The sequence below is a fragment of the Podarcis melisellensis genome (genome assembly GCF_964234715.1).
Source record: "Podarcis melisellensis genome assembly, chromosome: 9".
Lineage (NCBI taxonomy): Eukaryota > Metazoa > Chordata > Lepidosauria > Squamata > Lacertidae > Podarcis > Podarcis melisellensis.
The window spans coordinates 49,027,482-49,042,534 of NC_138541.1; the positions used below are offsets into that span (position 1 = coordinate 49,027,482).

Genomic DNA, 15,053 nt, shown 5'->3' on the forward strand with positions numbered 1-15,053 from the left:
AATTCTAAGTGCCTAACAACAATAAACATAGTAAAACTTTAAACAAATTTTCAAGAAGATTTAAAAACAGATGTAACCAAATCTTGTCTGGATATGCTCGTTCAAACAGAAAAGTTTTCAGCAAGTATAATGAAGATACCTGCCTAATGTCAATAAGCAGGGATTTCCAGATCACAGGTTTTGCCTCACTGAAGAAAGACCCCATATAAATGCAGAATAAACAAGTATGACACCTGTAAAAGTGCAAGTTTCATGTAAGGGTTAAGATGATCCCTGTGATTAGTCAGATAAATGAACTATTGTTTTTCCTAAGAGATTCTATTTTTCTAATTCTGTTGCTCCGCTTTGAGAATCCTCTTTACCCAAACAGATTTGAAATTTCCACATGCTTGGCAAATTATCAGTGTTGTCTGTGTTCTTGCTAAACACCAGCTGAAACAGATTTAAGGATTATTTCTGTGATGTGTGCACATAACTCCCATTAAATGGACAGACTCATGGTTGACAGACTTGAAATTGAATCTCTTTCCAAATAAATATAATATATATATTATAAAAATTCTTCTTCATCCGGATATAAGAAGGTTCAATTTCAGGTCTGTCAACCATGTCCCTGTCCATTTAATGGAGGGTATGTGCACAACACTCAGAAAATAGATACTTATATCTGTATTTTGATTGGCTGAAGCCCTTTAAATAATTTATATATGAATGTAATCACAATATTTCTTGCCTGATGAGCTTCTCGTCTTGATTCAATGATGGGGAAAAAAACCAATACACTAAGTTGTTGATAGTAATGCCTGGGGAAAATATTCTGCACTAATACATTCCTACTGCAGGTATTGGAATTCTTGAAAAGTTACAAAAATTGAAATTATGAAACCACTGAAGGAAACTATTGCATGTAATCACCATACTCTTTTTCTCACAGCTTGACTCTATGACAGTTTGATGGGTTTATTGCAGTTGGCATGGATTGCTTTGGCTAAACTAAATGGCAGCTATCTCACTTGCCCTTGATTGTGCTCAGATTAATCAAAGGCTTTTGAAGTAATGGCTTTTTGTGTCCAGGGTAAGAAACATTTATTTTGTAGATGGCTGCATTTTAAATAAGCATAGATATTTGAAGACATTTATATGCAATGGTCCTGAAATTCTGTTAGACTTTCACTTTTAGCAATATGAGAACTAAAAGCTAGGATGGTTGCTTTGTGTGGCAGTTATACTTTCTATCAAATGCTGCAACTGAACAAGCTAGTGTTGTTGTTTTATATGTGTCGCTTGTTAAGGCCAAAAAGTGGTATAATTTTTAAATGATAAAATATTTTAATTAATTAATTAATAATAATAATACAGCATTTATACACTGCTTGATTGTAATCAAACCTCAAAGCAGTTTACAAAAAGAATAAAACAATAATATTATCAGTTTTGTTTGTAGTTGTGTGATTTGTGCTCATTCTGTATTGTGATAGCTTTTGGCTATAAACAATAAAATCTATTAAAGTGGCTAGTTAAAATCAGCAATAAGCAAAATGCCAGGTTCAAATTCAAGAAAACATCTACATATCTTTATAAATAAACTACGAATCTGTACATGTGCAAAAAGGTCTAGCATATTTCACGGGTGTCCCTAATCCACACTAGGTCTCTAGAACCTAGAGGTCCCTGACACAGTAAGGTATCATCAGTTACACAGAAACTGGTATCATCAGTTTCTTTCCCTGCAGGTGGCCAGTGGGTGTATGAGCCTCTACACAGGCTTATGACACTGTACTTGCTAGTCCTCATCTTATATTCCATTTCCAATATGAACCCAGAACCACACTGGTTGGAGGGGGAGGGGGGCCTCCTAAGACTGTTCAGGTTTTATTTTTGACTTATTTTACTGCTTAAAGAGATGTAAAGTGCAAAACTGTATTTTACGCATCGCAATTAGTAAGCTTTAAAATATCTAAATATTCTCCCTAAAGCTTCAACAGTCGGCATTCAAATAAATTTACAGTAGTATAAAATATCAGATATTTTATAACAACACATTATCTATGTATCAAAAACCAATAGTACAGCTTTTACATTGCTTATCGTTTATAGGTAAATTAAACTGTGAGGATCTTTTTCCATTGTTGCTTTATGAATATGCGTCAGCTTTTCAAGAATTATTCAGAGCATTTTCCCTGCTGAGCACTGTCTTTCCATTGAAATTAGAATGCAGATCTTCATTATTAACTCTGTTACTTTAGTACTAGTGGAAATTCCGAGGAGGGGTGATCATTTCATTGCTGTGTTACATTGCAATGACATTTGTTACCTGAACATTCCTGTGGATCCTGAAAACTACGCTAGCATGGAGAATGTTAAATTATCTTTCTTCCTTGTAATTTGAGGTCCATATCAGGAAAGGCCACACTTTTAAGAAGTTTATTTCTTTATTGGCAAAGCATTCGGTTACATCAGCTCCTAAGCTGCATATCACCCCTGCTAACTAGCTGCCTAAGTGAAAAACTGCGTCTACAGCTCTGGGCTCCAACCGGGACAGTTGAAGCAACAACGTTTTAGTTTACTTAAACCCCCTTGTCTGATGTGGTATGCGCAAGCACGCTATGACTCTTCCTGAGTGGCAGCTTCAGTTGCTACCATCACTTTGAGCCCCTCCTTGTGCATGGAAACAGTGGAGGGGGGACCGGGGAGATTCCAAAGATACAACTGTCTTTGGGACCAATGTAGCCTTTTCCACCTTTGAGACTCCCTACAACTCTTTTCCAGGGTCTTTGGCTGCCTGGTCTCTTCATCTTGAGTGCCCTCTAACACCCTTCTCCCAGCACCTGCCTCATGGGCGACACAGAACCCTACAAATCTCAGGCCCCTTTCTCCTTCCCTGACAGTAAAATGGAGCTAGCAAAAGTTCCCTCCCACCTCCATGGATGAGCACAATGCATTTCTACAGGAAACACCACCCCCCAATCAATAATACAGAAAGCCCTGGTACAGGTGTGCTATGATGATGTGGCAAGGTATATTACTGCTCTTTGTTACTATGTTCATTGAACTATTGCACTGTTAGCCTCATTTGATACAGCTCTAGTTATTTGCACTTGTATTCTGTCCCACTGGACCCATAATTATTTCTCTTCTCTTGAGTCCTCCTAATTTGTAAAGATATTGACCTGTAATTGACCTCATTACTCTCATCCCTCCAGTAAAGCAATTTAAATTTTCTACAGATCTGTTAAAATATACTGTCCGTTTCAGCACTGTTGAATGTCCTACCTGTTTCTTACTTAGAAATTGGTTAAATTTTTTCTGATAATAGTCAGACCAAAGAAACTTTGCTAATAAGAGCTTATTAATGAATAATACGGGAAGCAAGACAGAGCAGCAAGTAGTGAAAATAAGACTGAATAATCAGTGTCAGCAAATCATAAACATAATATATCACTGCAGCCAGCATGGTCAGTGGTCAAGAGTGATGGAAGATGGAGTCCCACAATGGTTGTTGGTTTTTTTGTTTTGTTTTTTAGGATAGTGCAGGTTCCCCATATCTGATGCGGCAGGTGGACTGAAATAATCCTTCATGTGGGATCCGCATAAATAGATTACAGTTTAGGACCAGATTACTTGAAGGACCACCTCCACCCTTATGAACCTGTGCCATGAGATCTGCTTCAGATGCCCCCCTTTTATGCCTGTCATGGATTTAGGTTGTCAGGCACGAGAGATGACCATTTAGGTGTGATTTTGATGGGCTTTTAAAGCACAGCCTGCATTTTCTTGATGGGTTTATGTTGATTCTCTGGAAACTAGATTTAAATCAACTAAGCTACAGTAAACTTTTATATTCAGTCAATCTGTGGCGTTTAAAGTAGTGGTTCTATTTTAGTCTACTTATTTTTATGAATTGTTTTGTATTTTATATATAGTTTTTTGCATTGTATATATTGTAAACGACAAACTGTAGTCAAGGTTTGTTCTATGACTTACCACCTAGTGTTTGCCTGGAGGTGATAAATAATGAGCCTGAGTTTGGGCATGATTTATGCTAATCCGAACCATGACTTAATTCTCATCAGGATGGCAACAACAGAACCAGAGGAGAGCAAAATGTCTCTGATCTCCTCTCCAGGAGCTCACAAGTTTACTCATTTACACTTAGCTTGTTTGGCTTAGCATTTTTTTTAGGGTAATGCAGGTTCCCCATATCTGATGTGGCAGGTGGACTGGAATAATCCTTCATGCGGGGTCCGCATAAATAGATTATAGTTTAGGCTGTTTTATGTTTTTAAATATGCTGTAAGCCACCCATAGTAGCTGGGGAAACCCAGCCAGATGGGTGGGGTATAAATATCATCATCATCATCATTGCACATGGTCTGAGACACAGGCTCCTTCAGAAGTTATGCCAGATGCATGTAGGAGATGCGGGAGCAGCAGTACAAGCAGGTACAAGCTGCATTCAGTTTAACATGAGAAGGCTTATTTAACCACATACGTACCACATTTCTCACAATTCCTTATTAATCTCAATATGGGATCATATATTATCAGTCTATTATCCAATCACCCATCTACTACATCTTTAGTGTAAATAGGGATGCATGAGGCATTCAGTCTTTGCATATATTTCAAACTAATGTGTGGCTAGTTCCTAGCCCCACTTACATAGGTGTAAGTAAAGGTAAAGGGACACCTGACCATTAGGTCCAGTCGTGACCGACTCAGGTTGCGGCGCTCATCTCGCTTTATTGGCCAAGGGAGCCGGCGTACAGCTTCCGGATCATGTGGCCAGCATGACTAAGCCACTTCTGGCGAACCACAGCAGCGCATGGAAACGCTGTTGACCTTACCGCCAGAGTGGTACCTATTTATCTATTTGCACTTTGATGTGCTTTCGAACTGCTAGGTGGGCAGGAGCAGGGACGAAGCAATGGGAGCTCACCCCATCACGGGGATTCGAACCGCCGACCTTCTGATCGGCAAGTCCTAGGCTCTGTGGTTTAACCCACAGCTCCACCCGCGTCCCTACCCTACATCCCCTACATAGGTGTAAGCCTCATCAAATTCAGTAGGACTTACATCTGGGTAGACATGGTCAATGCTGTGAGTGAAACTGCTTGTGACCAACTCCACATAACTAAAACCTGACCTCCAGTATTGTTTATGGGTGCCCTTATCCCAAGGAATCTTTTAAATAGATGCCACAAAAACCCATTACCTTTGACTACTGATAATTCCCCCACCCCACCCTGTGTTGCAGATAAATCCCCAAAGAAGTCGCAGCTCTGAGGATATTAGGGTTATATCCACATAAAATAAAGAAATGCCTTAATGTGTACAGTGATGCTCAGTTAATGTGCTTTCATATAATATACATGCAAGAGAGAGCACTGTGCTGTTAATTTTTTGGCAAGCATTTGAAGGTTTCTTATAAGTGTACTCTTTAGAAAAAATTTAGATGACTATTTCTGGAATGTTTTGTCGAAAACAGAAGCCATCCTTTAGTTTCCCTGTTTCCCCTGCCACAGTTGCGCAAAGACATATTTTAAAGCCAAAAATAAGAATTTTCCAGCCAAGGGATTGACTCAGAAGAGTTGCTGGAGAAAGAAATATCATAGCCAAGTTACAATTACAATTTCTAAATTTACACCCTGCACATTGTATAATCAAAGTATAAAGGGAGTATTTGGTAACTCTATAACAAGCTCTTATCTTTCACCTTTTCCAGGTGCAAAAGGTCCTTATAAGGAACATAACATAACTAGCCACCCAAACCCTAAGTATCTGGTTTGTCTATAGGAGCCCATGGTATAATTCAGTCGTGTGTAAATAATTAGATCATCTCATTTCTCCCAAATTCATTCCTTTCAGATCCAGGTCTTATACTCCTGCTCTTGCCCTCTTACTTTTCCGGTCAAATTGCTTTAGCTGCTTATCTTTTTTCTGAATCAAAACATAATCTTCTTATCCTTGACTTTAAAGCCCTATATCATTCTCATTCCACACCACTCTGACCAATCCTTTTCCTTAACTGTCACATTCACAAAAGCTCCAGTCCTCAGATCACTTACCCCAGAGTAGCTCCCTTTAGTCAATGGGACTACAGCAAGGTAAGCAGAACTGAACACAGCAGCCACAGTTCTGTACATACAACTTGATATCTGCAAACAGTTTCATCCCCATTCTCTTGGGCTTCTTCCTCTACACTAACAAAGTAGTAAAACTCTACTCTTTTTCAGATTTTTCCTATACTTGTTTCCTTACCAGGTAGAATCTGAAAAGAACTTCTTCACAAAGTAGAGTTTGTCAATATTTTTAGCACCAGATACTTTATTTCCCTTCCATGTCACTGCTCCCCATGGAGGCCTTGGTATTATGCTGGGTCCCCAATGTGGATGCTTAAAGGCTTATGATGTAGCAACAATAGTCCAGGCTCCGCAATCCATTCTGGGATTTTGGTGGAACAGAATGAAACAGTTAAGTTTTTCAAAACTCCAGTAGCCACAGTGAAAACTAAAAGTTATGTAGTAGCAGTAAAAATAATAGCAATAGTAATAGTAATAATAATAATAATAATAATAATAATAATAATAATAATAATAAGTAGTAGTAGTAGTAGTAGTAGTAGTAGTAGTAGTAGTACCCTGCCCATCTGACTGGGTTGCCCCAGCCACTCTGTGCAGCTTCCAACATATATAAAAACCTAATAAAACATTACATATTAAAAGGCTTCTCTATACAGGGCTGCCTTCAGATGTCTTTTAAAGGTTACGTAGTTACTCTTCTCCTTGACATCTGATGGGAGGGTGTTATAGTATTTTCAATATGAAATCATCTGATTTGAAGATAAAAATATCCATACATTTATCAGTCATATAAAATTATCAGCTGTTTTAGTGGATTTGAAAGAAAAACATTGTTATGTATTATGTGCATACAAAACTAAGCATATTTTCCCATTTTGATATACACGTGTGTGTGTGTGTGTGTGTGTGTGTGCGCGCGCACACAGTAAAGTGACCTTTCACTGACTTTATTGCTTCAGATATTTACACTTGTTAGCAACTTAATTTCACACATTTAGACTTTGACAGAGTCATTAATGTCATAATAATTACAATAATTACATGAATAATGTTGTTCCAATGCACTACTGGAGAGCTACAGTAAGTGATGGGTAAAATCATGTACTACAAGTGACCTAGGCAATCAGTTCCAAGTTGCTTGTTGTGAGTTTAAAGATGTTGCTTTTAGATGGGTAGCATGAATTTCTGTCACTCGCTGACAAATCATGGAATTAATAATCCAATACCTGCTTATTTAATGAGGGGAAATAATCAATTTCTCATGTTATCTCTTCTGGGCAATTGGCAAAATGTCAGCTTGTTAAGCCTTTAAAGAGGAAGTCTGGTATAATCTGTTTAAATGGTGTGGCGTTGTTTTCTTCAAGCGGCATTTGGCACCAACAGAACTGAGAAAGCATGCAGTTACTGGTGCTAAAAAGGACCCAACAATAAGGGATTTCCCCAATGCCAGCGTCACCTAGTACAGTATACCATAGTACAATAAGTTTGGGGTGATATTATTAAAATAATAGAAAGCATTTTGAAAGCATTAATGACTTTGATGATGCTTATATAATTATTTTATTGGGATATGTGACAACATAAAAACAACAAAACACTGGGCAAACAGTCACACATTTAAGAGATGCAAAAGGTTTAGGACATTATAAATATGTTTGAACTCATTATGGCAAGTGGGGAGCAGGAAGCAAAGTGGGTAGAGTTTACTATCCAATGTGTTGGATATAAATTGTATATATACTGCTTTCATTGTATTAATACATAAGCACTGTTTTTTTATATGTGTGAATTTTTGTATTTGCTAAGCTTGTTCTTTCTTTGAACTGACCTTTTTAGATTTTAAAAAAGGAATCCAGACAAGGAGGTAATGCATTGCTCTGCAGATAGGGGTTGTCTCAGTTTTCAGAGAGTCCCGTGGGACAGTTTATGAAAATAGTGGCCACTTCAGTTTGAATGATGCATCGTGAAATTCTGTTTTAGGCATTCCCATTTTTCCTATTTTTTAAATTTTCTTTATAGAGCTGCAGATTATATGGTTGTATGCTATTGAAGGTTTATTATTATTTTTTGCAGAATCACAGAAATGAGAAGCTATTATGTTAACAATTCTTTTCATCACTGCAGTCTCACAATACTGAACCAAACAGAGTTACAGGGAGAATTCTTTCACATGTAAATGGCCTCAGGATTTCTGTCTCCACTAAACAACAAATTGAGCTCTACATTTAGATTATTTCATGCTTTCTTTTTATGTAATCACATTTTTGCCATTTTTAGATGCCCAAAAGCAGATTCCTAGCAACTATATGTTGATAACTGAAAGACTTTATGAGAAAATATAGTGTTAGCTCATATTAAGGAGAGATGACTGGATAGTAAAAATAATTATTTTAACCACTGTTCATGGGCTTTTCTCATGAAGATTTGATAGCTCACTCACTGATAGCAGTTTCATAGCTCTACAAGTTAATTTTCCATTTAGAGTTGACAGTTGCATGCATTTTAAGTACTCCCATAACTGAGAGTGTATTACTTCCATCCATGGGTTTGTTGTAATGAGAGGAAAGGGAACAGGATTGTTCATGTGAAATAGTTTGCTTGGTGGCCAACTCTAAGCAAAGAAAGAAAGAAAGAAAGAAAGAAAGAAAGAAAGAAAGAAAGAAAGAAAGAAAGAAAGAAAGATTCAGTGTCAGTCAATTTAACTGGAGTACAGTTATCACTATGATTGTTTTACCACTGAGGTGATATTTTTTATGAGTATAGACAAAATCTCAATGCTGAGTCTATTAAAACTCATTTGAATTAATGGGGTCCAGTTTGTACTAGCCTTTATTGTGAGCTGGAGCCTGCAGGATACCTTTATTACTTCGCTGTTACTTTTACCCACAACAATATTATCAGCTGTCAGGTAAGCAGGAAAAGAATAAAGCAGCTGAATGAGATGGAGGTTAAAGGCTTGCCATGGATTTTGAAGCACTTTTTCATACCCTGTCTTCCAGTGATGTCACCAATTTCATAACTTGGTTGCGGGGGAATGGGGCCGGGATATACTAAGCTGTTTCTGACTTTTGAAGAATAGAGTTTTGTTTTCTGAATCTAATTTTGGACTGAGTCAATGGCTATTTACCCATCAGTACCACTAATAGTGGACGCGGGTGGCGCTGTGGGTAAAACCTCAGCGCCTAGGACTTGCCGATCGTATGGTCGGCAGTTTGAATCCCCGCGGCGGGGTGCGCTCCCGTTGTTCGGTCCCAGCGCCTGCCAACCTAGCAGTTCGAAAGCACCCCTGGGTGCAAGGGACCGCTTACCAGCGGGAAGGTAAATGGCGTTCCGTGTGCTCCGCTGGCTCGCCAGATGCAGCTTGTCACGCTGGCCACGTGACCCGGAAGTGTCTGCAGACAGCGCTGGCTCCCGGCCTATAGAGTGAGATGAGCGCACAACCCTAGAGTCTGGCAAGACTGGCCCGTACGGGCAGGGGTACCTTTACCTTTTACCTTACCACTAATAGTAAGAGGATCTTTAGAATAGTATGGAATATGGCACCAGGAGTGGGGGTGGGCAGCTGAAACTGCAAGAGGAATGAGTAGACATTAGAGAACCCCCTCCCAAGTATATTTTGCTCGCATAAAGGCTCTTTGTGAAGTTGCTATATTAATCATTTTAAAAATAGACGTAAGCATCATGTTTGTGACAGCAATACAGCTAAACCATAGCAGTCTGAAGATTTTAAAACCTGAATATATTTTCTGATCACTGTAAAATAGCAGAGCATGGTTGTTTGTCCTAATCTGGCAAATGAACGTCAATATGTCTCCCAAGGAAATAGGTTACATTTTCTTCTTTCACAGTAATATTCCTGCCAATAGCCTCTAGTTTTCAGCTGCTGACCTGAAAGCTTGACATTTCACCAAATTGAGAGAGCTTCTCTATGAGTGCCTAGTAAACCTCTGAAGGGTTGGGAACAAACAAGGCTACATTGTCAGCAAGCAAGTAAATTTCACATTCCCTTCATTTAATAGAAGCCCACAATAAGAGTTTGGCTGTTGCTGATAACCACTAACAGGGGTGATGGCAGAATAGCGATAATAGAGAACTCTATGAGGTTTCTCTGCTTTTAGCTTGGCCCTCAGAACTGCCCACCACCGCCACATGTTGTAAAGGCTCTACATGATCAGGTCACCTGATTATGTGGGTGTTCCAATCCAGCAAAGCACTTACTAATAAGCAAGTGCTCCCAGGTCTTCTCATACAACTATGCACAGCAAATGGTTGACAAAAGAAAAATATAAGAAGTCAGGAACGGGGCTATAAGTGGGACCTGACACATGAGTAGTATGTGAACAAGGCACCTGTGTCTCATTCAGGTGATACAGTTAAATCACGTGTTTCATTCAAATAGTAGTTACAGTTACCACTTTATTAGCTGAACAAGGCAAACTATTATTACTTGTGAGCCACCAGAGACCATTGTTGCTCATCACATCTGAAAATTAGGATGCTTTATGGAAGTAAGTCTCATTGAACTGAGTAGGATTTATTTGTCAATATAGGCGGAGAATAAGTTAAATTGGTTCAAATTTTAATGTGACCCTACTTAATTTACCCTTACCAGCAAATGCTCAAACCAAAATACAGACATCATTCAACATTTGCACTTCTCCAGATTTGGGAATGCAGATCTCAACCAAACAATACATACAAAAATGCATGCAATAATGAAATTAATGTACAAAATTTATTATTATAGGGAAATTTGCTTGGAATAGTCTGTAGCCTATGCAAAATGGCATACAAATTGTATATTTTAGAAGAAATATGCATGAAAATGCATATCTTTTTTAAAAAACTCCAAACTGATGCAGAAATGGGGCAAACCAAGTTTAAGACTAGAAAAATGAGAAATTGAGAGAAACTAAAATTAGCAGATCAGTCCATCCCGACTTGTGAGAAAATATACTGGTCAATTTGCTAAAAACACGACTTGACTCAGTTCTGCTGTGGACTAGGCAATAAAAAGCAGGATGAGAGAAAAATAAAGATTCTATCTTGCAGTTTCTGCTTTTGTGAACCATATGGTAGGAACATGAATAACCTATTTAACATAATACCAATTTTCAATATGGCTAGAGCACACATATTTCACCCTTTTTCCTTTTCCTTTTTGCTTAAAGCTTGTACACTTTAGCCATATGTGTAATTTAAATAAGTCCTTACTGAGTATCTTATAAATATGCATCTGATACATGGGGTAAACCAGAACCTTCTCCCAAGATGCTGTTCGGGATAAGCGGAATCTCTTCAAGAATGTCTTCAAAGATCAATTCCCCCTGTCCATAAAAAATATGTTTAAATTGTCTTTCATAACCCTGCTGTTAGCAGTTGTACTTCTACATTATGTATGATTCCTCGACTGCTCATTGCTTCAACAAACTACACAGTGTTCCATTAGTGATTTTCAATTTCATGCTAAGCTTTGCAATTTATTAGTGTTATTTAGGCTAATGTACTATTATTTTGCATACTTTATACCATGTTTCATTTGTTAGTCATGTGATCTAGTATATTTATCAGGATCAATAAACTCACTGAAATATTATACATTCATATTATTATGACTAAAAGAATCACATCATACTGACAAACACTATAGGGAGCATATTCTGAAGATGGGTTTGCTGCATTGTATGTGTAGTGTCAAGTGCTTGGCATTTGTACTTGGCATTGTATGGTATTTTTTTTATTTGTTGGTTGGTTTGCCTACTCACGTCTTATAAAATTTTACAATGCCTTAAAATTCCTAAAGCTGTTAAGACCGAGTGGCAGCTATTCCAGAGCTATTCCATTGCCTATGCTGAGAGACCAGCTGCTCTGTGCTACAGTCAAACACTCTTGCTGCGCCATTCAGACACCAATTCTTGTCTTCTTTAATCACTCTTCCACGTCTGAAAGAGGCAGCCTTTTGTAGTAGTAGTAGCAGCAGTAGTGATAGTAATAGTAATAATGTTTTTTTTTTATTTGTACTCTGCCCATTTGACTGGGTTGCCCCAGTCACACTGGGTGGCTTCCAATAAATATTAAAGCATAATAAAACATCAAACATTAAAAACTTCCCTATACAGGGCTGCCTTCAGATGTCTTCTAAAAGTTGTATAGTTATTTATCTCCTTGACACTGATGGGAGGGCGTTCCAAAGGGTGCGTGCCACTACCAAGTAGGCCCTATGCCTGGTTCTCTGTAACTTCACTTCTTGCAATGAGGGAACCGCCAGAAGGCCCTTATAACTGGATCTCAGTGTTGGGGCTGAACAATGAGGGTGGAGATGTTCCTTCAGGTATACTGGACCAAGGCCATTTAAGGGCTTTAAAGATCAGCACCAACACTTTGAATTGTGCTCGGAAACGTATTGGGAGTCAGTGTAGATCCTTTAGGACCAGTATCATATGTCCCGGCGGCCACTCCCAGTCCATAGGTGAGGTCTAGCCATTGGAGTCCTTGTAATGCCTATTTGGCCATATCAAAACATCAAAAAATTTGAAATTCAACATAAAAGTGAGTGCTAGGTCATGATAGGCATATATTTGCAGAGTTGCCTGACAGTTTCATTAAATAAACCCATACATTGAGTTAGAGTCATTACTCACTTTATTTTAGTGGCTGCTAAACCAGAAAATGTTAAGTACAGTTCCTATAACAATCACATAGCTTGTGAATTAGGTAAGTAAATAATCATATGGTTTGTTTAGAGGTAGTAAAACTGAGATACAGCAGGGTCAACTAACTGATTTGGTCCATAGTTAAATCACATAAACGTATTTCCAACATTCCATTGAGGCTTTGAATGAAATATTTGTAAAGGGCAATGCCTCTTGTAACCGAGTCCTCTTCCTATTATAGTCACCACACTTGACTCTAAAAGGTCTCCAGGGGAAAAGATTAATTAGATTTCAATTATGTTACAGAAAAATGTACTTTACATACTTGCACTCTGGAAAGCATTATAGTGTTTCTTTAATGTGTTTAAAAATTCAAAAATGTTTTTAAAAGCCACTTAAAAAGTCAAACCAAAGGCACGCTAATGGAATATGGTGTCATCCTTCAAACTGATGTATGTTCAGTTTCACCAGTCCTCACTCACTGTGTGACGTTATGCAGATATAGATGGCATTTTTGTGAATGATCATTGAGATTTCCCCCCCCAAAAAGGCCATTAGAATCAGCTGACATCTACAGAGAAAAATCATTGGTGTTGTGGCATTAGTCTGTTTTAAAGCAACAAGAAACACAAACATACTGAGAGGTAAGATTATGGAGTGTAGTTAGCTGTTTTTGGTATGTTTGTGTGTACTATAATTTTACAATATATATTTTTGCATTCTATATAGATATTGTTATATGCTTAGTTCCAACATGTGATTTATTTATTATATTCCTGCCTGCTTTCAGCTGCGTTTATTTTACATTGTATTTTGTTTTTATTTATGCATTACACTTCTGATTTTGTACAGTGCTTTGAGACTGTTGTGGGAGGCAGTTTAAAAATCTCTTAATAAATAAACTATAGGATCCATTTCTGGTGTATCAGAGGGTTTTTTGTTTGTTTTTAAATCTTATTGTCAAAAAGCAAAGAAGCTCAGCTAAAAATTCACAGTAACATTTTTTCTTCCTAATACAGGTGTTGTAATTTAATTGAGGCAGAGTTCTTTCAATACTCTGGGCTGTTCTACATGTTTCTTTTTTGCTAGGCTAAAATCAGTTGAAACAGACAGTTATTCTAATGACTTGGCAAACCTGCGAAAGACTGAAACACTTATACCACTTTCAAATGTCATAGTCTGTAGTGTAGAACCTAGAACTCCAACTACTTATAAGTACCGTAAGTGTGAAACTTTCTTCATTGCCATTTTTTTCTACAGCAGCCTATGGAGTTCACTGCCTTCACATGGCAAATCCTAAGTGGTGGCAGCCAGTGCGCTGCTTTCCAACATCTGTCTCCATGCTGTTACATTTCCATCTGAATACATTTCCATGTTTGGGGAGCACACTCTTTTGAAACAAGGGGTGAAATTTAGCCTGCTGCTCTTCCCTCTGCACCCACACCTCTTTTTTTTCCTGCTGAAGGAAAGGCTGCTGTCTGTTGAGTTGATTTAGGAGCATATTTGCCAAATTAGCAGAGGCACCATGTGGATAACTTAGGAATTTTGGCTAAGATAGTGGAGCATTCCTTAAAGGTTGCAAGAAAGGGGAAATGGAGCCAAAACTTCAGGACGATGCAGAAAATAGCTTGTTCAAGATAATTAGGGACAAAATCACACTACACGATCATTAGTCACAATATATGACCTTCTGAAGACTCTTCCCCAGAAGGGAAGAGAAGGGGAGCAGCAATGACCCGCAGGTGTGTTAAGATGAAGAGAAAGACAAGGCAGAGCCTTGGGGAGAAGAAGAGGTAGAAGAGGGAAATGCCCATCACGAGCAGACGTTGTGAGAGACAGAAGGGGGAGGCAGAGCTTTTTATCAGTTCTTAAGCTGGTGAGATAAATGGAGAAATGGGAATACTCAACCACAGGTTAAATCCAAATGAAAAGTTAGGGCATCTGTCTAACACAGTAGGGCATCCATTGGGTAGAAGCATAGGCAGTTGGGTTGCAAAGCTGGAAGGAGAGAAGGAGTTGGACAGCAAGATCACACACCAAAAACCACCAGCCCACAAAACTTCAGAGATTCCAAGGGTTTATGATTTTCAGGAAACAAAATAAAGTATCTATTTAGAGGGGTCAACATTTCTGGTTGAACAAATGGATGGAGATAGCAGCACCACTTTCTGAAACGACTGCTAGTGGTAGACGCTTGCCAATTAAAAAGCGGCAGGGTATTGTTTTGATTGCATTAGGGTGAGGGTGAAGGATGCTTGGCACCCGTAAGAGTTCCATGACCCAATTGCCACAGGTGTCTCTTTCTAGTATAGATCAC

The 15,053-nt window shown here is 38.4% G+C and overlaps 1 protein-coding gene across 2 annotated transcripts in view; it reads left to right on the forward strand.

The window, feature by feature from the left end:
- The window catches only part of TENM3 (teneurin transmembrane protein 3), a 1,264,289-nt gene that overhangs the window by 713,809 nt on the left and 535,427 nt on the right, over nucleotides 1–15,053 (forward strand). The window lies entirely within an intron of this gene.